The sequence below is a fragment of the Vanellus vanellus genome, assembly GCF_965231255.1.
Source record: "Vanellus vanellus genome assembly, chromosome: 10".
Lineage (NCBI taxonomy): Eukaryota > Metazoa > Chordata > Aves > Charadriiformes > Charadriidae > Vanellus > Vanellus vanellus.
This window is the reverse complement of record NC_138915.1, coordinates 23,313,577-23,339,700: the sequence shown is the minus strand read 5'-3', so window position 1 is coordinate 23,339,700 and position 26,124 is coordinate 23,313,577. Positions and strand designations below refer to the sequence as shown.

Genomic DNA, 26,124 nt, shown 5'->3' with positions numbered 1-26,124 from the left:
GTAATTACCTGCTTCCACCAGTAATGGGTTGCCTTCGTACAGCGGGGCCAGCTAGTAGTTATTCCTCATTCTGCCCCGGTCAAAAAGCCCCTGGGGAGGAACTGCGAGCGGGTCTCCGTGTCACCTTCCCACCAGCTACCGGAATAAAAAGTGACCACGGCGAGTTCGTATTTAATGGTAGGACCATCCTTTCAGCTGCGTTTTCACATTTTAGCAGCCCCGCTCATTTTACCTACGAGAGAAATGGCGAAGCAAAGTGACAAAGCTTCTCCCTTAAGCAAACGCCCTTTCATTTATAACCCAATTTCGGATCCCGAAAATAAAAAAAGAGAGGAGCGCAGAGCTGCTTTTCTGGTTTTGTGTGTAATCCGTATAAATGCTTTTCCACGTTCAAAACGTGCACCAAAATCGACCGTCTTGCAGCGTGCAAATTTTATCCCGGCTCTGCGGACAGCACAAAGACACCGTTAGAAGAGTTTGTAGCAAAATGATTCGAACGTTTCTGCCTAAAAACTTGCTCTGTACGCAACAAACATACATGTACCTATTGCACAGAGCTCTGGTAATGTATTCTAACGTTCTCTCATGCTTCCTGCCATCACAGTCCCCGGAGCACAATATTTTGGAAGAAGCTAATTTGTCTTATCATCTAAAGAAAACAAGCAGAGTCTTCCCTGCTCCGCTCACGCAGCGAGGCATAAAACCAGAAAGGCTTTCTTTATTCCTAAAGAATGAGCCCCGAGTCGTCTAAAAATAAGCTTTGAGAAGCACGTAAAAACAAACACCACAAATATGAATGAGAGAGAATTCTAAATGAGACATTTATTAGAGCCAGGATGGCAAAGGAATAACGCAGCAACATGTGCCTTCTCTTGAAAACTAATTCCGTTTGATTCGATACGCTCGTTTCTTTCTGTGTTTACAGCTAGGAGGGATTTGCTGACGAGCTGTGGTCATGGGGACGTGCAAATGGGTCAGAACCACACGTTTCTGCAAGCTGAATCGCACCTTTTTTTTTTTTTTTTTTTTTTGACAATTGCCTCCTGGAGAAGGCGTAAGGACAAAACCACGCCGCTGCCGGCTAAGCGAAACCTCTGCCGGAAGTTCTTGTGCGGAACGTACTGTACTTCTGCTTATTTACCCCGTTTCTTTGTTTTATTTTGCCAACTGCAGTATTTCCATATTAATCTAGAGCATGCTCATTTCAGGCTTTAAAACTGGGTCAACACACCCAGAAAATTCACACCAAACTGCAGCTCCTGAGCACAGATAGGCAGAGTTGTCAAAATATTCTCATCACTGAGTAAATTTGTGCTTAGAGCAAAACCAACAGCCTGGAAAACACAAGTGCCCTGCAAGCTATCAATTAGCCCCTGCATCAGGATAAACTCGTGTCAAGAGGAAATGACTTCCTTTTTACGGGAGGAAATTCAGCTCTGCTCTGACTTACAGAAAAGGACGGCTCGGGAAAGACTCCACTTGCCTAAAGACAGGAGGTGTTCTTGTTGTGCGGTTCGATAAGGTCCTACAGGGGAGCTCCTACACCCTCAGCGGGGTACGATCTTAGCCTGAGCATCTTCTCAGGTTTCCAAGATTTCCCCTTCCTCATCAAAATGAAACAGAAGCGCTTTCAGGAGATGTTTTCACAAAACACGCGGTCTCCCCAGAGCAAGCCAAAGCTTCACGGCTGGGGCAGCAATCCGCATGCTGGAGTTCCCAACCTTGGTCTAAGTTGGATGTAGGGGGGTGATGAAGCAGTTCTCCCAGACCTTGTGCAATCGCCTGCCCAAGGCTATTCGCAATTTAGGGGAAAAATACTCTTTTTTTCAGGGAATGGGTGTTTTCCAAAGAAAATATTCCTCCAGGCATGATATCGCGTCAGGTGCTTGCAGCATCTTTAGATGAACTAGGGATCGCACCTCATCCCAGCTTGTCTGCTGGTCTATGAGGCAGGTGGGTACAACGTCGGGGCTGCAGGTCCACGGGGGTTTCTGAAAGTACAGAGGGGTTTCTGCTCGTACTGCCTGTGCTGTGCTGGACCTTGCAGTTTCGGCAGGAAAATTTAATTTGTCGTGTATTGTTAATCCTGGTAACCCTGCTCACAGATCTGGCAGCGTGACCAGGGACCCGCTATTTTTGGAAATGGGAATGAGCTGTAGGAGGTCAAAGATCAGCCGTAAGGGAAACCCCAACATTGGGTGTAGTACAAACTCTGGTCTTTCTGGGGCCATCCAGACGAGAGCACCCGACGCAAACTGTTCCGGCCTGCCCCAAAGCCCACCACTTTCAGCTCCTGAGACACTGAGCTCTTCACCATGGACTCGTGCCAAGCTAACGAAAGCTCGGCGATGCCAGTCCAACCTGTAGATTAACTTTTTCTCAGTTAAACCAATTCTCCACAACCACCTGCACGTCAGAGAAATCCCCTTTCCTTCAAATACTCTGGAGAGACCCCTTCTTACCCAGCTGGTCTCTCCTTGCTTGCAGCCTTCTAGGCCCGCGAGCCCTCTGCTTCAGAAGAACAAGATGAATCAAAAATGTTGAGATATAACACAACTAAAGCTGCAGGAAGAATGCAACATATTTTAATTTTTTTGAAGTTTCTTTCATTTGCGATGGCTCAAATTGGACTTTCTGCCTTTTTTAAGCTTCTCTTACTGCCTCTAATTAAAGAATTCATTTTATTTGACTAACACGTGCAGAGACGTATTCGATAAAACTGTACCGAACCACATTTTTTCATTAAGTTTAACAAAATTGACATCTGTTGGTTTTTCTCTGATCTTTGGAACAGAACTAAGCTAAGAAAATACTCAGAGCACTGTTTTTGCGGGTTATGCTTACCATCCCTGCTTCTCAGCTCCGCATCAAACACGCGGCCAGATGGTAATAAGCTGGTGAGCTTTCCCCCTCCTGGAGATACTCACACAGGCATACATGGGTAGTAATGAAGTCTACTTAGAGCGGATGAATCCAATACTCAGTGGGTGATCAAATCTTTGAACGGAAGGTTTGGTAGAAAAATTAATATTAATGACTATTTCATTATCTCAGGTTATGGGAGGTGTATTACCAACTACCGCAAGTTATGTTTAGATGGGAAAAAGCATCTTGTGCATGATTCAAAACAGGGCACCACAAGCTAAAAGGCAGAAATGTCGGCTCCACAGACATCAGTCAACAGAAAAATTCCCATAGACTTGGATGAAGCCAGGGCTTCCTCCCAAAGCACTCTACCTTCCCATGCTGATATTTTCCTGCTGTAGTATCTCTTTTTCCTCTTCTTTTACATGACATCCTTCACCTATTTACGATGTCTTTTATGTTGTCTCTTTTCAAGGCACCACCTTGCCCCAGTACATCTTTATCTTCTTCTCTTTCCCTTTTCTTTTTGCATCTTTTTCAGAGCCTCTGAAAAAAAAAAAATAAAAAATAACCTTTACGGCACAGTGTCTTCCCAGACGAATGAGGCAAGAGAAATCAAAACGTGCCTCCTTTTTCCCAACCAAGGCCCTTTCCAGAGTTTTGGTTCCTTGAGGAGACTGAACTCACAAACCTGAAATTTGCTCAGGTGTATTTTCACGCACAAGTCCTAATTTAGTGTTATTGGCTGTACGTGGCTCCCAGTCCCTGTCCCAGTCCTGCCCGTCTGGTCTCCAAGTAGCACTGCAACACATTTCTGGCTGAATGTCACAGGGGCACCTCTGTCTTAGAACCCAATGGGATTTAATGAAGAGGAAAATATCCCTTTTAAAACACATGATGGCTTTCAGGCTACTGAATGGGGTAAATGTAAATTGAGCGCTCAAGATCAGTTGAGTTAAAAAAAAAAAGCGGAATGGATAAACTAGTTTCTAACAAGATACGTTTTCTAATAAGACATATATTCCCCCTCCAGTTGCAGTACTGCCAATACAGCGTTACATCTATTAGTATGGCACACAGGATGGATGGGTCAGAAGATTGCAGTCTTGAAATTGCAGGAAAAATGACGCTGTATGTATTTGCCAGTTCTTGTCTGCGTTAAACTCTCCGTCTTGAGATATGCAATATTCACCACCTTACACGTTTGACATTTCCCGCGGTCCTTGCTTTGACTGAATGCCCATTCTCCTTCTGCTTTGGACTACTTCAGAGCCTGTTAACAAGGGAAAATAGAACTGGCCAGGAAAATAAATTACTTTTTGAAAAAGATCACAGTAGTGCAGACGTGTTTCTGAGTAACTGGATTGAGAGAGGGGACAACGATTGCAAACCACATGTTTAAAAGTACCTGGACAAAGGGAATTTGCATTACAAATTGGGCTTTGTGTTTATTCAAAGGCATCAATTTGGCTCGTGTTAATGGTTAATAGTAGTTAATTCAAGTAGCAGTTAATAATATTCAATAACAATTAATAGTTAATTCAGTAAAAAAATAAAATAAATAATAAATAGCATTTATATAAATATTCTTTGAAAATAAACCCTCCTAACCTCCAGGCTGCATCATGCTATCAGTTGATGCGCAACTCTTTCTTTCCATTAATATCAGTCAGTATTACTGCTTTAAAACGCTCCCGAATTGTTCATTGCTAGAAATAACGAACCTTCTGCTGGGGACGCCGTGAAGCTCTCCCAGAGCAGTGGTGTGACATAAGGCTGAGCCCTGCGGTGTCTGCGTGGGGGACGAGGGCTACCAAACACCTCCCGTTAGCCGGCCCCTAACCGATACCGATAGCTCCGGCTTCCCATACCGAGGTCTATTTTTTTAGAGGAACGTCGGCCAGGTAATGCAGTCCTGACCCCCGTATGACAGCGCTGTGCCGTGTCTTTGTCAGAGCTTTTTGCAATGCGGTCTGGGGTGATGGGTTTCCCTTCCTCACCTCTTCTGCAAATTCCCACTGGGTCAAAACCACCTCTGTAGACTCCCCGCCTGCCCCAAATCCTCGAGTCCGACTCCTGGTCTCTCCTACACAGCTCTGCAGCAACGACAAAAAAAAAAAAAAAAAACAACCAAAAAAAAAAAAAACCCAAACAGGAGAGAAACTGCCTCCTGCAGAAGAAAACTTTGCAAGAAGGAAGAGATTAATGTGGAACAGCTGCACTACGGACTTTGTGAATAATTTGCTGAAAATAAACCTTAATGGGAAATTAAGAACAGAGATTAGCTCTGCAGTGCTGCGTTCTCGGCGGGGAACTCGCTTGCACAAACCACGGCGGGACGAGGGGCTCGACTGGCGGCGTCTCCCCGGCAGCGAGACAGCGGTGGCCCGTCGGGGCTGCTGCCTGCCGGGGGGCTGCGGTCCCCCCAACCTGCTCGGCTCTGGGCAGGCTTTTGCTTTCGGGAGCTCTAAATGCAGCGAGCTCGTCCAGGAATAAAAAAAGGAAACAACGACCAAAGGGATCGGCTTGGCCGCTCCTCTCCCCTCGGCATCACCCCCAAGAGGTGACGTGGCTTTTGGGCAGCGGTTGAACGCCGTCGCCCATGGAAGGCACTCTGCCCGTTTCAGCCTTCGCTCTCCTGGATGGATCTATTTTCCCCTGTTGTATTCAGGAGGGCATCAGCAGTTCGGACCCCCCGTTGAGCCGCCACGGATTCTGGTTCCCACGCCGGGCGCGGGGGGCAGCCCACAGCTACGGGGCAGCGCGCACCCCGCTCGCCTATTTGAATGCATTTTCTGAGCTCGCCAAGAACTCAAGTTCTTCAGTTCTCCTCTCCTAAATACTCAGCAGCTCAAAACCCCTCCTCTCCCTCCTGCCTTCTGCCCCCGCCCCGGGGCTTTAGCCCCTTCTCCAGCAGCAGGGCACTAGGGACGGGTGGTCCAGTGCTGCGACAGCCCCTTCCCGTGGGCAGCGGGATGCAGGGTAAAGGGACGCTCTGCCCAGCGCGTCCCACCTCCAGCAGTGCCCATTTCTAGGACCTGTTTGCCCAGCACACATCCTCCAGTTGGAGCCCGCAACTTCGGGTGAAGCGCTGTCGGTACAGAGCTGTGTCGGTTCCCCTCCTGCCACCCCGTGCTCGGGGACGGAGCCCGCGGGGGGTGTCCTCCTCCGGAGCGTTGGGGCTCGTGTCCCCGGCTGGGAGGAGGGTGGAGGGTCTCCCTGTGGGAAGGAGGTTTCTCTGCTGCACGCCTGCGATCTGTGAATTAAACCCCTGGGCTCCATCATCGGTCTCTCCCATCATGGCTGGGCATTGACGGGGAGAGGGATGAAAACACGGAGCCATTCCTCCTCCGCTGAAAGGATAAAGGCCAATAAAAAATGGATATTGGCAGGCTGGCATGAATTACCACGTTGGCTGACGTTCTGAAATGTGCCGGCTTTGCCAACATGCCCGACTGCTTCGTGGACATTGAATAACAGGACCCCAAACACAACAGAAACCACTTGTGTCTGCAGAAATGACGGCAATTCATTCTGCGGTTCACTCAGCCAGCTCCGATCGCCGCTTTTGCTTCAGTTGAGAAAAGGCATTAATCTGCCTAATTTTTCTCTCTGCAATTCAGATCAGACAATCTCCGTTTACTAAATGTGATTGATAAACGAATTAATTGCACAACATTCATTCCTGACACTAGCACGGAACACGTAAAACTGGAAATAAGTCACCGGGACCCTCTGTAACTGGAAGATAAATTACAGATCATTCGGGATATTTTCAAGCTCAGTGCCAGGGGGAGGGCTGGAAGACTGTTTAACCTTGTCCCGTCCAATTCTTCCCCCTCTTACACCCTCAGCAGCCATAAGAGATCACCGGAGTTGCACGGCCAAACACAAAGGTCTGTTTGGATGGATATATTGCATCTGGAAGAAACATTGCTTCATGTTTTTCTGAATTGTGTTCTCATTCCTACAAGCACAAGAGGCCTTGGGTTTTTGGTTTGTTGTTTTGTTGTTTTTTTTTTTTTCCCTTTTAAAGGCAATACTACGCAGCCAGCAAGTAAAATAAAAGTGTTTTCTCTTCGGTATTAAATTTTCACCGCTTTTTATGCTTGCTTATTAAAAGAGAAAATGTGAAGCATTACGTAGTGCTCAACAGAGGAGGTCATTGCTGGCAAGAGGCAGTGGTGGAAGGACCCCAGCACGGCCGGCAGCAGACCCAGGCTCACACGGAAACGGCATTTGCTCCTTTACTAACCCGCACAGACAGGCGAGGCGGGTTGCAGTTGAGATACACCCCGATTAAGGGAAAATTCTTCCTCCATCGCTCATCGGGAAACACGAAGCACATCCAGTTCCTTCCAACCGTTTACTACCTGCTCTGTACGCTTTACTGCAGTATCTCCCACAAGTTTTATGCACGCCATCAAAGCGTCTGCATCAAGTTCTGCACATTTTAAGCACCTCCATAAAGCAATGTAATGACCTTCGCCAAAAAAAAAAAAAAAAGTTAATAAAAGCCAATAATAATCAAGTTTTATGTCAGTGAGGCACAAATATTAACCATATGCAAATTGAGCTGATAAATCTGGAAGGAGCAGGTGGTGTTTTGCATAGTCACTGGAGATACTGGGACCAGGGACAGCATCAGAAAAGGCTCTGGTTGGCAGTGCTGCGTGACGAGACACAGGGCAGACACGCGTCTTGAGTGGGGAAACTCAGCGCAAACGCCTTCATAGGGCCCTCTTTAAAAACGAAAGGAGCAAAGTCGGTAATTCAAATGTCACTTAATTTTTACGACTTCGACAGCCAAACAAATGCCCTTTCCCAGGATTGGTTAACGCTCCTCTAATGGCATACAATTAGGAAAGGCATTTAATAAATCACTGCCAAACCCCCCCACACACGCCTCGGGCTGACTGGCACCTCCGCCCGGGTCCTTGCGAGCTGTCCTGCTGCGAGGGGGAGCGGTGAGCAGTGGGGGGACAGGGACAGGGCCGTCGCGGCGAGGAGAGCATCGCTGGTACGACATCTCTCCGCAGCATACTGCATGTTCCTCGCCCTGAGCCCACGCGATCCACCACGGGGGGAGGGGGGGGGGGAAAGCTCAGCAAAGCGCTCCCTATTTTTTTTTTTTTTTTTTTTTAATCCATTGTGATCGTATAAAGACGTACAGGTAATCCCACAGCTCCTCCACCAAAAAAAAAAAAAGGTTTGATAGATCACTGTATTCGCTGGCTGGCTGCCGCTACCTAGCCAAGCGCCTCTGTTCTCATGTCTTCCTGCATTTAATACGTTGTCCATCTAACGGCAACATTTTGGCTGATTTTGTTTGCACTGCACTACGAGCTCATCGACAGAGTAAGGGGGTCAACCTCTTCGGAAAGTATTGATAGGGAAAACTGAAAAAAAAAAAAATACTATGATTGTACTATGATTGCATTATTATCTCCTCCTTCATCCCTGCTCCTTCTCCCGTGCTCTGAGGACGCAGACATCTGACAGCGGTGGTGTTTGAGGCACAGAGAGCTCACCTCCAGCACGCTGCTGTGACCAGGGCTGCGAGGCTCTCGCCTCTCAGAGCAGCCCCGAGACCGCGAGAGGGATAAGTTTCAACAGCAGAAGCATCATCACATCAGCCCACGGCTCAGATTTAACCTGCTCTGTCTGTACATTCACAGCCGTGCCGCAGGCAGCGCGTTACCAACCTCACCGACTCGCCAAGGACCAGCCCAGGGCCAAGCTGCTCCGTCCGCATCAGAAGAGGACATTTGGCATGCATTTCTGCTCCTTCTCCATGTTGTCACGTGCGATCCGGCAGAAGCCCATAGCACTTAAATAGCTGGAGCAAAGCATCGTCTCTCCTTCCTCCGCAGAGAAAAGACAACCACCCACCGCAGCCCACCCCACCCCACGGAGAAGATGCCCAAGGCAGTTTCTATCTCCGTGCCTTTGACGGTATCGGCAGATCCATAAAGTTCGATGCCCACCGCTTGCACTCAGGTCGGGGGCTGCAGAAGCACCCCAGCAGCGTCCAACCTGGGGTTTAGATAAACAATTTCCCTGTCTGCCTCTAATTCCAGTTTTTGCCCCGCTTACAGCTGAGCGAGAGGTGACACTTCCGAGTCACAGAGCGGAGAGCGGTGCTTCCAGAGGCCACAGCAACTGCCATCACATCACAGCCATGATTGATTTTCCTTAGGGGTCTTCCACGACGCTAGTCTGGTCCTATAATTGCATTTCAAAACAAAGTTGCCTATCAAGATGAAGCCTACTTTCCTGATGATGCTTTTTTTATCTTCCTTTCATATTGCAAAATAATACAAATAGGATGAGAGCGCCTTCCCCCCCCCCCCCCCGATCTATTTTTTTTTCATCTAGGCTACATAATTTTAACCTCCAAACTAGGTCAAGCTCAGAAAGGGAGCATTTAATTTAATCTGTTACAGTGATTAACAAAGCTGTTATATTGTTAAAGATTAAATGTGAAGGGTTTACCAAAATATCAACCGCTTGGTGTAAAAGGTTCCTAAGTGGTGCTAAGAAAAGGCAGCCAGGATGCAGAGGAAAAAGAAAGAAAAGAGCCCGACAGAAGCCCATCAGTCTGAAGCTCTGAAGTTTTGGGCATCTTGTCACTCCTTGGGATTCGGAATGATGTTATCCCGTCCATTAAGAAATTCGGCACACTCCACAGCACGCACAATCCTCATGCGCAACAACTGCCAGGGGTCAAGGGCGAGGAAAGCCTTGTAGACTCCACAATTAAATACAGCGGGTCTCACACCTTCCGTTAACTTACGTCTTTCCAAAGTCAATCGGAAAAGGTGGCATCCAGCCCTTTAACATAAATAAAATGAGAAACAACCCCCCCTCTTTTATCCCTCTCTCTCTTCCCGGCCTTTGTGCTACCTGCAGACAAAGCCCTCCGGGTGAGCGGGCTTTGAGCATCTTTATTTTGGCTACGGAGCAATACCCCTCAAGCACAAGACCATGGGCTGGAGATGTTTCAAGCAGCCCCATGGGCCTGGCCAGGGCAGGAGGCTGTCCATCAGAGAAGCTCCGCTCGCTCACCGCTGTCATTTTCCTTTGGTTTTGGTTTGGCAGCCCCTGCTCGATGGGCTTTTGTACTTTTGGGTTTGGTTTTTTTTTTTTCTTACTTAAAAAAGCAGCACTCCCTGTCCCGTTGGTGCTCCTGAAGGGTCCAGGTGATGGCCGGCACCTCTGCTCCCCGCCGGCACCACGTGGCCCCAGGGAGGCTGGCCCAGGGCACGCACCCCCTTGTTTGCATCCCTGATTCGGTTATGGTAACAAAGAAGCATTTTATTACCCTTTTATTGTCTTCATTAAGAGTCTCAACAAGGGAAATGAGCGCTCCTGTGAAAACCGTCGTTATTGTGCCCAAGTTAGGAAAAACCTCCTTGGAGCAGACTGCCGTCGGTGCCGTAGCCCCCGCTCAGGTGCAGCGTTTGCTGCCTTGTCTCACTTGCTCTTCTGGCTCTCCTCGTTGCCTCAGCCCGGCCAAAATACCGAGGGAGAGGAGCGCGCTGAGAAGAGCCTGGAGCTCAGCCCAGCTGCCTGCCAAACACGCGCCTCCATCGGCTTCCTCAGGAAAAGGAGCCGACCTTTAAATCCGGTGTTGCGTACGGCTGGGAACAACTCAGAGCTCCTTCTGTACAACGATTTTCAAGTATGTTAATCATACGCAACAACCGGCGGAGTTTCTGTTAGTTCGCCGCCACCTTATTTCCCCAACCCCCTGGCGAATAATCTCCTCCACATCTGGTGGTGTCTGGAGTACGGATGCTCTTCGGGTGCCATCCTCATTCCTCGCCAGGGAGCCGGGGAGGTTTTACACCTCGCAGTCAGGGATTTTGCCACCTTTGTAGATATGTTCTGCAAAATCCTCGGCTCCTTTTAGGACTAAAATTAAGCCTCCTTCATTGTGCGTTTAATTAACTTTTTTATTTGCTTGACATTTCATTTTTATTATTTTTAAGCAACCTGAGGTTCTTGGCATTAGAAGCACATGTAAACTAATCCAACTGATAGACTATCTTCACAAAGGACTTTTTTTTTTTTTTTTTTTTTAAATCACGCCACTAGGAATATTTTTCTGGGGGAAAGCAAGCGGCTGCAAAAATTCACCTGGATTACCTCGATACAACCGACACCACGCAAGGCAACAACAGGAGGGGAGAAAGTACCCGCTGAGAACGTGCGGACACTAAATCCGACACATTATGCTTCTGCTTTAGCTCCTCCAGGTACCAGTAAGGCAGTGGAGTGACTGCAGAATATATATTTTACTGGAAATAAAGCGTTTATTTCCTGTGTGCTTTAAAACCCGATTTTAACCTCGTTCCTTCAGGGATCGAAGAAGAAAAACGCTCTGAACTCCTCTGCCTGGTTATTTCCATGCCTGTCCTCCCTCCCATCCCGTTTTGGGCACGTTTGGGAAAGGACCTGGCGACTCTTCTGCCCGGGTGGTACATCGGTGGGGGCTCAGGAGCAGGAGCCCGTCCTCGCCGGGAGCACCGCGGGAAGGGAGCGGGGAGCAGCCGGGCTCCGCCAGCGTCCACCCCCCTCACCCGGGGGCTGCTTCGAGAGGAAACCTTTCACCGCCAAAAAACCCTCGCCGGTGCGCCCGTCGGCGTCTAGCCTGAGCCTGAATCACCCAACAGAAATGAAGCAAACAAACAAAAAAAGAAATCATCAACACGAAGACTAAGCCCGAGGGGGGCACAAAATCCGCTGCTTCCAACAGTTAACCTATTCTAATAATAATTTTATATAGAGATACACACACACACACACACACCCTCCCGAGAAGCAGAGGAAGAGTTTAGGAGAAATGTTGCATACCATTAAAAAAATGAATCAATTAATAGAGTGGGCATTATCAAGACAGCGGCTTGCTGAAGTGCCCCCATGAGAGCCAAGAAAAAAAAAAAATACTGCTTTTGCATTTACAGATAATCTCAAGCCACAGTTCCCCCTCTCCATTTCAAAGAACTCATGTAATTCAGCAAAGAGAGGAAACCCGGTCCTTACTGAATGTGAAATATTTTTTACATTTTTGTAATGGCATTTCTGGTGTATTGATTACATGACTTCTTTTTTAAATATTTTAACACAGTCTTTGGCTAATGGAGTATTTAATTAAAGAGAAATAAACATTAGTTTTCAGTTGACGGGTAAGGGATGCTCTTACCAGTACGGGCTGCAGGATGTGATCCTCACTGTCTTTGCAGATTTATCACTTGTACCAGACGCAGAGGATATAAATAACATCAGCCTTAGACTGGTGGCACCCACTCAGTCTTCAACTCTTCATAATATTCTGCTGAAAAATCAGTGTTCTCTGAAATCCTAGTCCTGAATAGCAGGCAACTTCTTCTCAGCAGAAATTAAAAATTGTTGGGAGGTGAGCAATGGGGGGTACGGCTGTCATTATTTAGCCATATAGACAACATAGTCTATTTGGATGATAATAAAGCCAGCATGCTGTTTCCTGGGAATTGAAAATAATGTTTAATAAACATTGGGTTTGCAAATACCCGATTTTATTCCTGTTTTTTTTTTTTTTTAAATTAATTTTTGCTTCCATTTCCTACAGCCTGATGGATCCAACGTGACAAATTCAATTTGCAAAGTCCACCCCCTTACTGCACGGATGTGGAAAAGACACATTCAAACGCAGCGCTGCAGAGAAATGGGCTCTTCGGAGCCTCTGCTGCCAACACCCCCACAGAAACCAAACGAATAGGGGCCAACCAAATCTTTCTGCAGCCCGGCAATAGCTTCAGAGCTCACCAAACCCCGAGAAGAGACCTCAGAGATCAGGGAAGCCTCCTCCCCAGAGCAGCCTTTGGGGTGGAAGATAGAGCTGAGCTCTTAAAAGAAGAGAGACTTCAAAAAGTAACTTTGGACAAGAGAAAAAATTGAGGATAATCAGCCACAAAGGGATTATCTTGGCCATCAATGGTATCTGAATGCAAACGGGTACTTTCACGTGGTTTTCGCAACATGACAAGGTCGACACAGGGAAGGGACATCCGTGGTTTGAGGTGGCTCAGGTATCCCCTTGCAGAGCTTCAGTCCTTCTCCAGTGGCTCAGACCCACCCGCAGCTCCCGGTCCCTCACCACCGAGCTGTCCCCAGGAGGCAGCGACCCTGCGCCAGCGCCGGGGTGATCAGGCTGGGAAAGCTCAGAGCTGGAGGACATCGGGGAAAGTAAAGAGTTATATGGGGCCAAACCAGAAATCTCCACCTAAAAGACATAGCTGTGGGGGTGTTGACCAAAAGATGGGAGCAGGAACCTCTCCCGAGGCACCCTCGAGCTTCAGGCATGCTATTTGACGGTGTCACCGTAACATTTCGGGGTTTGTCACCGGTCCCGTGACTGGCACTATGACATTTCTACTTCTGCACGTCCAGGCGTGGTTTTTCACCCAGCTGCCGGCAGCGTGGCCCACGTCTCCGCAAACAATCCGGAGCTCTGTGCCAGCGATTGAAATCATTTCTTCTTCTTGTGCAGCACCTCGCAATTGTCAACATTGAATTTCAAAGCTTGCGGGGCAGCGTTAACCAGGAGCTGCTCTTTCCAAGGGATTTCTGCTGGCGGTTTTTCTTCTCCTCCTCTTTATTTTTCTCTCCTCAAACAGACCTTTGGGAGAGAGCGCCTGGGCACAGAAATACTTTGTTTGGGTGCCAAATCCTCATCGCGGCGGGGCGTAGCCAGGAGGCTTCGCATCCCTCTGCCAGAGAAACTCTTTGCTTTTCAGTAGCTCTCAACACCCAGCATCCCTCCGGCAGCCAAAGGCAGAGAAGAGCAACCTTATTCCCACCCCAAAGCACTTATTTTTTCCCCCCCCTTCTCTACAGGCTTCAACTCCACGAGGCGCATCCCAGCTCACAGGCGTTACTCTGGTGGGGGTCTCTCCCCGCAGTATCTCCAATTTGCCGTTCTGGCTCCGAACGTAATTTTTAAAATCGAAAGGAAAGCAGAGGCACGGGAGGTGGAACGCGCGACCCAGCTCTGGATGCGAGCGAGCCGTGCGGCACAGCCCGCCCCGGTCCTCGGCACCGTCCCAGGGGACACGGCTCCCCCCGCGCCTGCTGGCTCGCCGCCCTCCGTTCGAGCAGATTACGTATCCAGAACCAGAAGAGACTTTTTAGTTGCTACTTCTCTGGAGGGCTCTCGAGTTGCTCTCTGAACAGCACTCATTCAAGAGCTGGCAGGGCAGCCATTGCATCTCTTTTTAAGCAATCAGCGGTGGAAGCGATTTTAGAAAAGGAACGTTAATTCCCGTAAGAACAATTTCTGCCTGGGCAAACGCTGCTGTCAGCAGCGGCACAAGGAAAACTGGGAAAAAACTGCCGGGAGGGGTGGGAGCAGCAAAGGCTGCAGCAGGGCTGTGCCCCGTGGCTTCTGATCTCCCCAGGACTGCAGCCGTGGGACAAGTGAGCAACCCCAAGACATGGACCCCCAAGACATCTCATCCAACAAACCCCACTGAACGTCCCGTGAGTCCTTCCCCTCTCAGAAAGAAGGCAGATTAGGGAGGTGATTCTGCCCCTCTGCTCTACTCTGGCGAGACCCCACCTGGAGTACTGCCTCCAGCTCTGGAGCCCCCAACACCAGAAGGACACGGAGCTGTTGGAGCGGGGCCAGAGGAGGGCACAAAGACGATCAGAGGACTGGAGCCCCTCTGCTGGGAGGACAGGCTGGGAGAGGTGGGGGGGGTCAGCCTGGAGAAGAGAAGGCTCCAGAGACACCTTACAGCAGCTTTCCAGTGTCTGAAGGGGGCCTACAAGAAGGCAGGAGAGAGACTTTTTCCAAGGGCATGTAGTGATGGGATGAGGGGGAATGGCTTCAGACTGGAAGAGGAGAGATTTAGATGATAGATATGAGGAGAAATTCTTGGCTGTGCGGGCGGTGAGCCCCTGGCGCAGGGTGCCCCGAGAAGCTGTGGCTGCCCCATCCCTGGAGGTGTTCAAGGCCAGGTTGGACGGGGCTTGGAGCACCCTGGGCTGGGGGGAGGTGGCCCTGCCCAGGGCAGGGGGGTGGGACTGGAAGGTCTTCAAGGTCCCTTCCAACCCAAACCATTCTAGGATTCTGTGATGATTATTAGCCTTTCTGTCCTGCCTTTCTTTGCCGTTTCATTCCTAGTTTTCTTTCCCCGGCAAGGAAGCAAAACCATCACAGCAGTGCATCAGGTCGGAGGGTTTTACCCCTTGCACCATGGACCATTTTGAACCATGCTGGTTGCTCAGATGCCCTGGGGAAGGGTTGGGCTGCAGACCTCCCCGGGTTCCCCCGCTCTTCTCTGGGCAACGAGAATCACGCCAGGTAATGCAGCACCATTTATGATCTAGTAGAACTTTCTTCCATGCTTTGAGACAAAGGCGCCATTCCCTGTTTCACACCCCTCTCATTCATTTGCCATGTGCTGCTGGCTGAGAGTCCAGCAGAGTGGCTTGCTGGTGGGAAACGTCTGGATGCAGCAAATAAATAAACAGGATTTTAGGTGACTAAATTCTTGGGAGATTAAAGGGGAATATATACATAGAGTTATCCATCTTACTCATTCTTTCATATTATTTTTAATGGATACCTGAGGTGTCCCTGCCTATGGCAGGGGAGTTGGAACTCGACGATCTTGAAGGTCCTTTCCAACCTAAACCATGCTATGATTCTATGTTGAAAGACATGGAAAAGTAGAGAGAAAATAAAAACCGCAGGAAGCGTTGGGTGGGATATTCAGGACACAAGAAGGGATGGTGCCATGTGGCACCGAGGAGAGACGCGGTACTAACAGCAGCATAAAGCCCAGCAAGCTCCTCCACGGGGGTCCAGTGACACCCCACACCCCCACCCCCCCCACCCCCCCCGAACAAAAAGCCACAACAGCCACTACCTGCAGAGCTGGAGCCGGCACTGCAGCTTTCAGAGAGATTTTAACCAAACCACTGCAGCTATTTCTTCTGGAAACAATGCAAAGAGGGTTTTGTTTTTTTTTAATCGGCACATCTACCTGGGAGGGAACAGGGCAGGAAAGAAAAATTGCCCCCGCAGACTAGACATTAAAGCCCCAAGGGCACGGCCCTGGGGACCGGCCAGATCTTCTAGCACATGCCAGAGACTCACTGACGAAGTAACCTAGTGCCGTTTTTTCTTTGCTTTCCTTATTTTCTGCTTTCATGACAGAAAACCCTAAAGGACAGAAGGCGAGGGGAGAATGGAGGGGAGTTTGGCTCTGGTAGAACACTGACAGCCCCATCCTATTCCCTCCTCGGGTTCATTCCTATCCCTTCATCACTTGACAGCTTCTGGTTATTATTAATTTCAGCAGGTGAAAGAGGACAGATCCTCCTTCCCCCCGTCCAAAAACCTGAGTTTTAAAAAAATCTGCGTAACGAGCTGAGAAAACAAACCTCAACACGTCACATACAACTCCGATCTGGGCTATGCTGGAAGAGAGCTCTGCCAATGGCAGTGTTTCTCCTGATAAAGTTTTGTAATGATGCGTTTGTAGGAAAAATATATCAGGCCCCAGGAAAGCACTAAAACTGCTTAAATCGCCGAGTCTCAAACATCCACATTTTCGAGGCTAATAGCTCTGAGAAATGGAGCACGCTGCACCGTAGAGCAGACAAAAATGCCCGGCTCACAAAGCCCAACAGTGAAACCCAGTTCGCAATTTCCATTTCCAATGGGATTTGGAAATTGCACTTAGCAGAAGAAAAAAAAAAAAAAAAAAAAAAAATTAAGACCTTTTCATTCCCCTTGAAATGCGTGGCTATGAGGATCTGACGGCACCTGGATCCATCCAGCAACAGCAGCGCTCACCTGGTGGTTTGTCAACCCAACGGAGGCACAAGCCTTGCCCAGTCTGCAGTGCCCACCAGGCTCCGGACCCTGTTTTGGCATCTTTTGGTTGTGGAGATCTGCGCTTTGGCAGGGAGTTCAAGGGGTGTTTTGCCTCTGCTTAGTGCACTCGTTAAGCTCATCAGTGAGTCTGGGATAGATCTGGTTTTTGCTGCCATCCTTCCCTCAGCACGCCGAGGACGGAGGGATCTGGCATCTCACGCCAGGCACGCACCGGGCTCTGCCAAGCTCTACGAGTGGTGGAATTTTTAAAAAATACACTTGCTTCTATCTGCCACGTTTCTCTGCCGGCAAAACATGTAGCAGAGATGCATAGCGTCAGCCTGAATTGCATTTGCCAATTAAGCTTATTTTCTTCAGCTTTGAAACTGCATTTGTGTTTTGCTGCAGCGGCCAAATTTCTCAGTGCAGTCAAAGGTGAATCATAGAATGGTTTGGGTTGGAAGGGACCTTGAAGACCACCGAGGGACACCTCGATGGGCAGGGCCACCTCCCCCCAGCCCACGTTGCTCCCAGCCCCGTCCAACCCGGCCTTGAACACCTCCAGGGATGGGGCAGCCACAGCTTCTCGGGGCACCCTGCGCCAGGGGCTCACCGCCCACATAGGGGAGAATTTCTTGCTAATATCTCATCTAAATCTCCCCTCTTCCAGTCTGAAGCCATTCCCCCGCGTCCTATCACTATGTGCCCTTGCAAAAAGTCCCTCCCCAGCGCTCCTGGAGCCCCTTTAGGCACTGGAAGGGACTCTGAGGTCTCCCCGGAGCCTTCTCCTCTCCAGGCTGACCCCCCCCACCTCTCCCAGCCTGTCCTCCCAGCAGAGGGGCTCCAGCCCTCCCAGCATCTCCGGGGCCTCCTCTGGCCCCGCTCCAACAGCTCCGGGGCCTTCTGCTGTTGGGGGCTCCAGAGCAGGATGCAGTACTCCAGGTGGGGTCTCGCCAGAGTAGAGCAGAGGGGCAGAATCCCCAGGTCTCAGCTCTGGTGGAGCACGGGAGGGGTCTGGCTGTCCCACTCCTGCCCGTGGCATGGCGCCTCCTCTCCCTGGCTTCCCTCCCCCTGCCCATGGGGAGAACTGACCTCGGGTCGACTCGAGAGATGCGTTTTCACACCGCAGCTTTCATCTTGCCGTTTGTCTCGGCTAAAAGCTGCCCTTTTTGCCGTTTGGAGAACTAAAATATTACCCGGCAAAAACCAAACACGACTCTCCGTTAATACAATCTAAAACGCGTTATCTTTTTAAGGAAGGCTTCGAAGTGAAGATGTATTCGAGTTAGAGCAGCAAGGACAGTTTAAATTGATGTTGAACGGTTCGGTTTCTCCCCCAACCCTTGATTAATGAGCATGAAATACCATCTACCTTATACCTAATCCCAAACACCTACCGATGTTAAACAGCCTTTTGATTCTCTCCAGCTTTTTGACTGCGCGTGAAGCGTTGGCTGAATGCAATTGGTACCACCAGCAACCGGAGTTATTCCGCATTTGTCACTGGTGGCATTACATTTCTCTTAACCGTAATGAGGTGACACTGAATTATAGAACTCTTTATACTGTTTTAATACTGTGATCGTTCGGGTGTTATGAATCTGCAGGAACGTTAAGGCAGTTAAGCTATACATCTGCCCAGCTGAAAAGTGTTTCCAAGGAATTTTTGACCAGGTAAATTCAATCACAATTTAAGCCAGAAATGGCTCTCCTGCACCTGCCCCGCAGGCAGTCAGGAGGGTGTCTTCTGCGAGACTTGCCGAAACGTCTCAAATAAATCTCAGCCATCAGTGGGAGCAAGACAGGCATAGGGAAAACAGCTGTTCTCCAGAGACACTCGGGTGTAGTGAAGCCACGCACTCAGAGAGCGACTAAAGACATCTCCCCGGCAAATTTAGGACCCAGAGGCTTGCTGAAGGTGTAGGGTGAAGCCTTGCTAAACCCCGCAGATGGATGCCCCTGACCCCCACGGCGACTGCATCCTCCCAACACCCGCTCCCAGCTTTTTCCACCCTTTGGGCTTGCAGCAGCCTCCGGGTGCTCATCCCTGCGCTGGTCTTCAGCCTGTGACCCTCCTTTCCCTGGCACACGTGAAGGGTCAGGCGTTTGCCTTGGACCACGCAGCCAAAAACATCTCATCTACCAAAACAAATGCAAGATTTCTGCAGTGGGCTAAACCACAGTGTGCCCCCCAAAAAAAGGCTCTTGGCAAATCCCTGTCCTCTCCCGTGCTGTCCTGCGGAGGTGGAAATAAGCAGTACACCAGGTCCACGTGAGCCAGGGGAAAAAAAAAAAAATCAAGAGCGCTGTATTTTGACAGTCGAGAGATGCAGACGTGTTCCAGGGTAGAGACAGAACGAGGCGGTGGACAGGCACCAACATCTGCACGAACCTCTGGCCACAAGCACAAGCTCCGAACACGCGGGCAGAAGAAGGGGACCGGTTTTAAACTCTGTGCCGAGAAGGAAATCTGCGCTGTCGTCTTACCCAGCGGAGAATGCAAATACTCATGATAAAGCATGAACGAAAAAACTACTAAATATTTTAATCAGCTCAGTCATCATATGAAACAGAAGCAATTTTCCCCTCTCAGGGCCGCACGGATGGGTGCACACTGGCTGCCTGATGTAGCAGCGAGCATCTATTTAGGCTGCTTTGGCTTATTAGCTAAAATTCAGCTCTTTAACTTCCTGTGCTTAGGAAAGAAATTGATATACATTTTTTAAACCTTGAAATAGAAAGAAGCCAAGAATAGCCACAAAGAGGGGGAACAAAAGAAGAGCATTCAGGGCAAAACACAGCCGAGGGTAATCCAGAACAGGTTTCAGACTGTTTCCCCTCGTACTGCCCATTTCTTTCACTCAGTTAAAATCTCTCTTTGAAGATCCCCGCAGTCCTTCCTAAATCTTTGTGTTGTCTACACGGTGGTTCTGTTATTCCCCATCCAGACCATTAAAACAGGTGTGGAGCAGTGTGGTATTGAGGGCAGGACCCGAAGTTCCCGGCTGCCAACATTTGCCGTGAAGAAACCCGGCTATTTTATCTCAACCTTCGCTTGCCCTTTCCTCCTGAATTTTTAAACGCACCTCTTTCACCCCGTGGGCTCTTCGCTTCTCCAGCGCTCCCTTGCCAGCAGGGCTACACACCAACCTCTGCCACGGTCCTTGTCCAAGAGCCGCTCAGGGAACACTCGTCCCTACCACCCCAGATATTTTCCCCTATAAATAAAAGCATCGGAGCTGCTTCCCCAGCTTTTTGACCACTCTCATCTATCTTTCTTTAATCTGCGCGTGTATTTTCTAACATTTACCACATGCGCGTGAAGAACGTCGGCTCCTCTTTAAAAGCTTTAATCTTTCCGTTAATCTAACTTGAGGGGTTTTTTTTGTTGTTGTTCCCGTCTCCCTTCCACTGCCAAAGAAAGAAAGAGAGCGAGCAGGAACCTGCTGCCCATTAAATGATCCTGACAGCAGAGAGCCTGAAAACAGACAGTCAGGCCAAACTGCAGGAGACTTTATTTTCATCATCTTTCAGGCCAACCTCATTTGATTCTTAATGGTAAATCTTAACTATTAAATCTGTGGAACCGGTTAAGCAAGCGATAAGAGAGGGAAAGCAGAGCTAACAGGGACAAAAATGGATTTTCAGATGGGATAAAAAAAAAAAAAAAAACAAAACATAAAATACGCCCTGCTTTCGGGCTGCTTTCAGCGGCGCTGTGTAGAGTGAAGTCATCTCAGCCCCATTACTTCCCTGATGTCCCCCCCAAGCTGCGGTGACACCCCGCGTCAGCCCGTAACGCTGCAGAAAGAGTTGGTATCGCTTTTCCCCAGCGCACGGCACTGACTTAGGCGTTTAACCGGCCATTCCCCAGTGGAAAGGCCAAGACGGAAAATGAGCTGCTCCTCTAAGGAGTGGGTTTCCCTTTCATCTTCAAGACACACATCGGACTTTATGTTTTGCTTGCCAGGATGGTAAAAAATTCCCCTGCAGAATCACAGCTGCCGACAGCTTGAAATGAGCATAGACAGCCATGGGCAATTAGCAATCTTACGTTCATTACCAGGTTCAGGATTTATCATATGACTTTTTTTTTTTTTTTTAATTCTCTCCTTATTAGTGAATTCAAGCACAGATAAAAAATGCAATGAAAACTAAAAACAAACAAAAAAACCCACAGCCAAACCCAAACCACTGCAGACTGCATTTAGAGTGACCAGAAACTAGATTTTTAGACAAGTGCTGTGCACAAATATATGTCTACACAAAGCGCACACAAACTTTCGTTATCTTGCTCTGCTGAGGAGAGGAAGGATGAAGATGTCAAGGGATGTATTTCAATTAGATTCACCCAGAGCTCATGTATGTCTTACCATTATTACTAATTCAAATTGGCATTATTATAATCTGTGTAGATTGTAATAATAACAGACTAGAAAGTACTTCTGGAGTTCTCCAGTCCATTCCCTGCTCAAAGCAGGGCCAAATTCAGAGCTGGACAAGGTTTCTCAGGGTCGCGCGCTCAGACAGAACATTTCCATCGGAACCCCTGATTCGGGCTGTATTCAGACAACCATTTACAAGTTTCAGGTCTGGCAGATGTTTTACCAGTCCAAGCGGATTTTCCACCTCATTACTATGTTCTTAGCAAATTTCCATAGGGGAGAAACACGTGACGGTCACCAACCGAGACGCTTTTTGCGGAGATGAGAAAAAACCCCCACCTGAAATGGGTCTTGCCACAAAAGCTTTGGAAAGCAATCCGAAAGAGACTTAGATACATACCATGCACCTGATTATTACTCCGTAGAGTTAACTATAGTGATTAAGAAAAACACATCAGCGATTGCGCTGATACTTTACCATCATCCAGATCCGTGCTCCATCTGGGGAGCCCCATCACAGTGAAGGACCGGAGAACCGCTCCCGGCAACTGGGAAATCCTACACAGTGCATCCGCTCATAGGTGAGGTCTCCGTCTTTGCTGTGAGAGGGTCCTGCTCGTATACAGTTTAACAAACAAATCTATACGTCAAAATGCACAGAAACATCTGGCAGATTGGCTTGCCTCACTCAGGCATGTCCAGGATCTGGCCAGGATCCCGGGCGCATCCGAGGAGCTCCTGTCTCCTAGCTTAGGTGTAAAGGTTTCTATTCCTATCTTTTACGGTTTCCAGGGGTTTTTCCCATGGTCATATTTCATGCTGATATGATGCTGGTCGAGAGGTTGACTCAGAAGTCAACTTTGGTTCCAGGCCTATGGTTTAGGCCTTTTTATGTCAGGAACGCACCATTTTTGGCACCCGCGTAGCAAATCTCAAAATGCACAAGATCCCCAAACCAAAGCAAAGCCCTCCACCCTTCAGATGGAAAAAAAAAAAAAAAAAACAAACAACAAAATGCATTTTTTCCCCCTTATTTGTTTCCCCTTTCCTTTGTACGCTGCTTCTTTGCCAGTGTCTCCAAAGCCAGTTTTCTCTCCCAGATTTTGCAGCAATCCCAGTTCCCACCAACAGCAGCCGGACTGGCAGTCAGCGAGGGAGGCGGGACTGAGCCAACGGAGCAAAAATAATAACCCACATTTAGGGCTGTGCCTAAAACTGGATGTTTCCCCGGCAACGTGGAGAACTCGGTCCATCTCATGAGTCGCGGCGTGCACAGACTTTCTCGCCGTCGCATCAGCCCGGGAACCCGCAGGGAACTGCCTAGAAATAAATAAGGCCTCCAGGCACCGCGAGCATCCCAGCAGCTCCAGCCCAGCACGGGTAGGGGGGGTCCCCGCTACGCATTGAACAGCATCTTGGGGGGGGACACAGCCCCTTCTGTGTCCTACAGAAGGACAGAGCAAACACCATTATACTCGTAAACGCTCTTCGCCCCGGCACGCAGCAGTGCCATCAACCGAAGACAACATAGCAGCAAAGCACAACTTAAATTCCTTTTCGCTTGAAGAAAAAAATGATATATAGTTTTACTTCAAGGACTTTGAAACCACCGAGCAGCTTGGCTCTTCGCGGAGCGAAGCCTGCGAGAAACACAGACCCCAAATCCAAAAACAGGCACGCGCCGCGACTGGGAGACGGGAGGCAGCTTGATGCAAGCAGAAAAGCCGTTAATTCGAAAAACTTTCAGGGCTTATAGAGAGATCGCGTCACAATCCGGTTGGTTCTTTCAAAGATGTACAACTAACCCTACTACTTCTAATTGGCTAAGGGTAACATCAGAAAGCCGTTGTTAGGGGCTTTCCTGGCACTTCTCACAGCCCATTGTTATCACCTCCGTAGGTGCTGTGCTCCACTTAAGACCTATTCATCAGGTGGCGCCTTCCTGCAACCTCTCAACCTTTTAGCGAGGTCTATGGGCCCACAGGCTCCGGCAGGTCTCTGCTTATGGGGTGTGTAGAGCTCGGGGTTTTGCTCTTTAACCCTTCTCTTGCCGAATCTCCTCGCAACCCTTGTGCCACATCTCCCCCTTCTCTTTGCACCACAGGCACCTTCTGCATTGACCGAGACACCAGCCTTTGAAAACATCGAAACACACAGGGTAGTGTCAATAACAAAAACATAAATGCAACTAAGGCATCAAAACTGTAAGCCGTCCCAAACTACAAGGGCCTCCTCTGACATGAGAAGGGATAGCGGGCCATGCCCTGTCCCCACCGATAAAACAACATTCCTGTGGGCAACTGCTAGATGTTGACATGTCTTTTGCCGTATAGTTACACCAAGCGGTTTCATTCCTAAAAATGGGATGCGTCGGAGACACATTCCAAGCCCTTGATTTATTTGGTCCTGTGTAATTAAACTTAACACAAAGATCCATTTTCACCAATCTTAAGAGTTCGATTTCTTGTGGTTCCCGATCGGCCACGCAGGCAATTTCACAAAGCATGTGGAAAAGGGGATATTTGGCAAGATCATGGCAAGACATAACATGTCCTGTCCTGTAATATTGGCCAAAGTAACCCCAGACATTAATTTTTGGAAGCGGTGGAAAGGGGTATCCTACTACAGTTCTTAATATTAGCACAAAACAGAAAAGAATAGTACAAAAATCCTTGTTACCTTTTGCCTAACTTCCACGCAAATCGTTGCCTGCATTTCTCTTCAGTCTTTTCCCACTCCCGCCGGGAAATTGTCCAGGCGACAGGCACTAGAATGCCTTTGCTGCACTCAAGTTTACACACCCAAAAGTTTTCTGCACATTTATACGCAGACAAAACCCAGTCCCGGGAATAGGCCCAATATCGGTGTCCGTTCACCGGCTTGTGTCCAGTGACGAGCAAGACCTCGACAACGTCGAGTTCAAATGCGAAGCAATCCTCACCCCGCCTGTTGGCTAGCCATGCTCTTACGCCATCGCTCCACCTGGCATCCGTGGCAAGTGCGTAGTCGATAACAACCGCGCTAGAGACTTTAAATCATGAGGAGTCCTAACATATGTGTCGAGCACGGAAGACAACGGACTCGCAAAATAAGGAGAAGAAAGCCCCGTGCTCGGTGACGGTACGGCGCAGCTCCTTAATAACCGAAAAAGATAGGGCTTCCCATTGCGCCCTCCGGCCCTGATAAATTACCGGAGCCACTATTGTTTTAGCAGCTTCCAGATCGCCCTCTTTCAGGGCTTGTCGTCTTATGTTAGCCCACACATCGCGTGGGTCAGGGGGGGTATAAGTCCGGTTCCTTGTCCGGACCGACCGGACCCGGATCGAACGGGTCTCCCTCTGGGGGGGGGGGGGGGGAGGGGAGGGGGTAACCGGCGGCGTATGCGCTTCAAGGTCCGGGACCCGGTGGCAAAGGAGGTGCCGTTGGGGTTTCCGCCTCTCCCCCTTTGGCTTCTATTCCCCCTTCCTGGGCTTTCGGAGTCTCAAAAATGCTTCTCCACCACGGGAGCATACGCTGAGCTTCAGCATTTCCCGGTGTTGCCGCGTCCCAGAATTTCACTCCCACGTCATCCCAGAGGTCCCGGGTAAAAATACAACATGCGGTTACAGTGGGTATTTCCACCTGTACCCATTTAAACATTGCCTTGAGGTCACGCTCGGAAATATTTTTCCCATGCATTTTAAGAAGACCTTTCATAATTTTATGTACGTCTCTTTTCTGGGAAAAAACGCTTGATTCCCCGTGTTTCCCACAGCTCACCTCTCTCCTCCGGAGGGGTTTCAGGCCGGCCCGGCTCCCGCTTCCTTTCAGCGGCTCATTCAGCGTTCCGTGGGACTCGCAGCAAGTCGCTCGGCGATTCATAGACCCATCACGTCGGGGTCCCCAATTCGCCGCGACTGGGAGACGGGAGGCAGCTTGATGCAAGCAGAAAAGCCGTTAATTCGAAAAACTTTTAGGGATTATAGAGAGATCCCGTCACAATCCGGTTGGTTCTTTCAAAGATGTACAACTAACCCTACTACTTCTAATTGGCTAAGGGTAACATCAGAAGGCCGTTGTTAGGGGCTTTCCTGGCACTTCTCACAGCCCATTGTTATCACCTCCGTAGGTGCTGTGCTCCACTTAAGACCTATTCATCAGGTGGCGCCTTCCTGCAACCTCTCAACCTTTTAGCGAGGTCTATGGGCCCCACAGGCTCCGGCAGGTCTCTGCTTATGGGGTGTGTAGAGCTCGGGGTTTTGCTCTTTAACCCTTCTCTTGCCGAATCTCCTCGCAACCCTTGTGCCGCAGGCACGTCCTCGCTAGGAAATATGCCCCAATTCCCACGGCACAGCTGGAAGTGGAATGATATTTCCTGACTCGGGACAAATTACACACGGGTCTCAACCTTTGGTAACGAGTCCCGGCTTCCCAAGCGACTGCGTCACAGGCAGATGTGTATTTGGAGTCAGGGTTTGTAGGGAAAAAAGCATGCAGTGCAACCAAATTAATTAGAAAATATAAGAACTGACACGATGATGTACAAGAAACGAACAAAAAGGAATCCAAAATTATCTCCTTTGCTGCTTCTTGCTGAAGATGTTTTAGCGTATTGTTCTTCAATACAATTCAAATTATCAGCTGGTAGAACAATTATCTAACTAAAAGATTTAACCGTGATTAAAGTCTAAACAATCTGCTGAACAAACACCTACTCCGCCTCGCTAGAACTGAATTTCAATTCCCCGCACGTTTCGTGCTTTACCTACAGCTTTTTCTGGTGATGAGGGTACCGGGCAGCATCTCTTACCCTCTCACGCGCCATTTCCAATTCATCCCATCATTACCAGGAGGACCAGTGCCTTCGTTGTGTTTCTTTGGCCTGGTCCAGTCCCCGCGATTAGCTCATACCGTGTTGCAGGTTCCCATCCGTAGGCAGTTTATTTCTCTCCCACCGTAAAATCCAGGGAAGCCTAAAACCGCGTTGGTGTATACACAGGACATAAACTGCAACAACACAACATG

At 49.0% G+C, this 26,124-nt stretch overlaps 1 long non-coding RNA gene across 1 annotated transcript; it reads right to left on the bottom strand.

Moving 5' to 3' along the window:
• Window positions 1–27: 27 nt before the first annotated feature.
• On the bottom strand, window positions 28–24,955 carry LOC309675876. The gene is made up of 3 exons (XR_014269545.1): window positions 24,880–24,955; window positions 3,238–3,411; window positions 28–232 (listed from the first exon to the last, which is right to left on the bottom strand). It is a non-coding gene; the product is annotated as an uncharacterized lncRNA (long non-coding RNA).
• Between the last annotated feature and the right edge of the window lie 1,169 nt (window positions 24,956–26,124).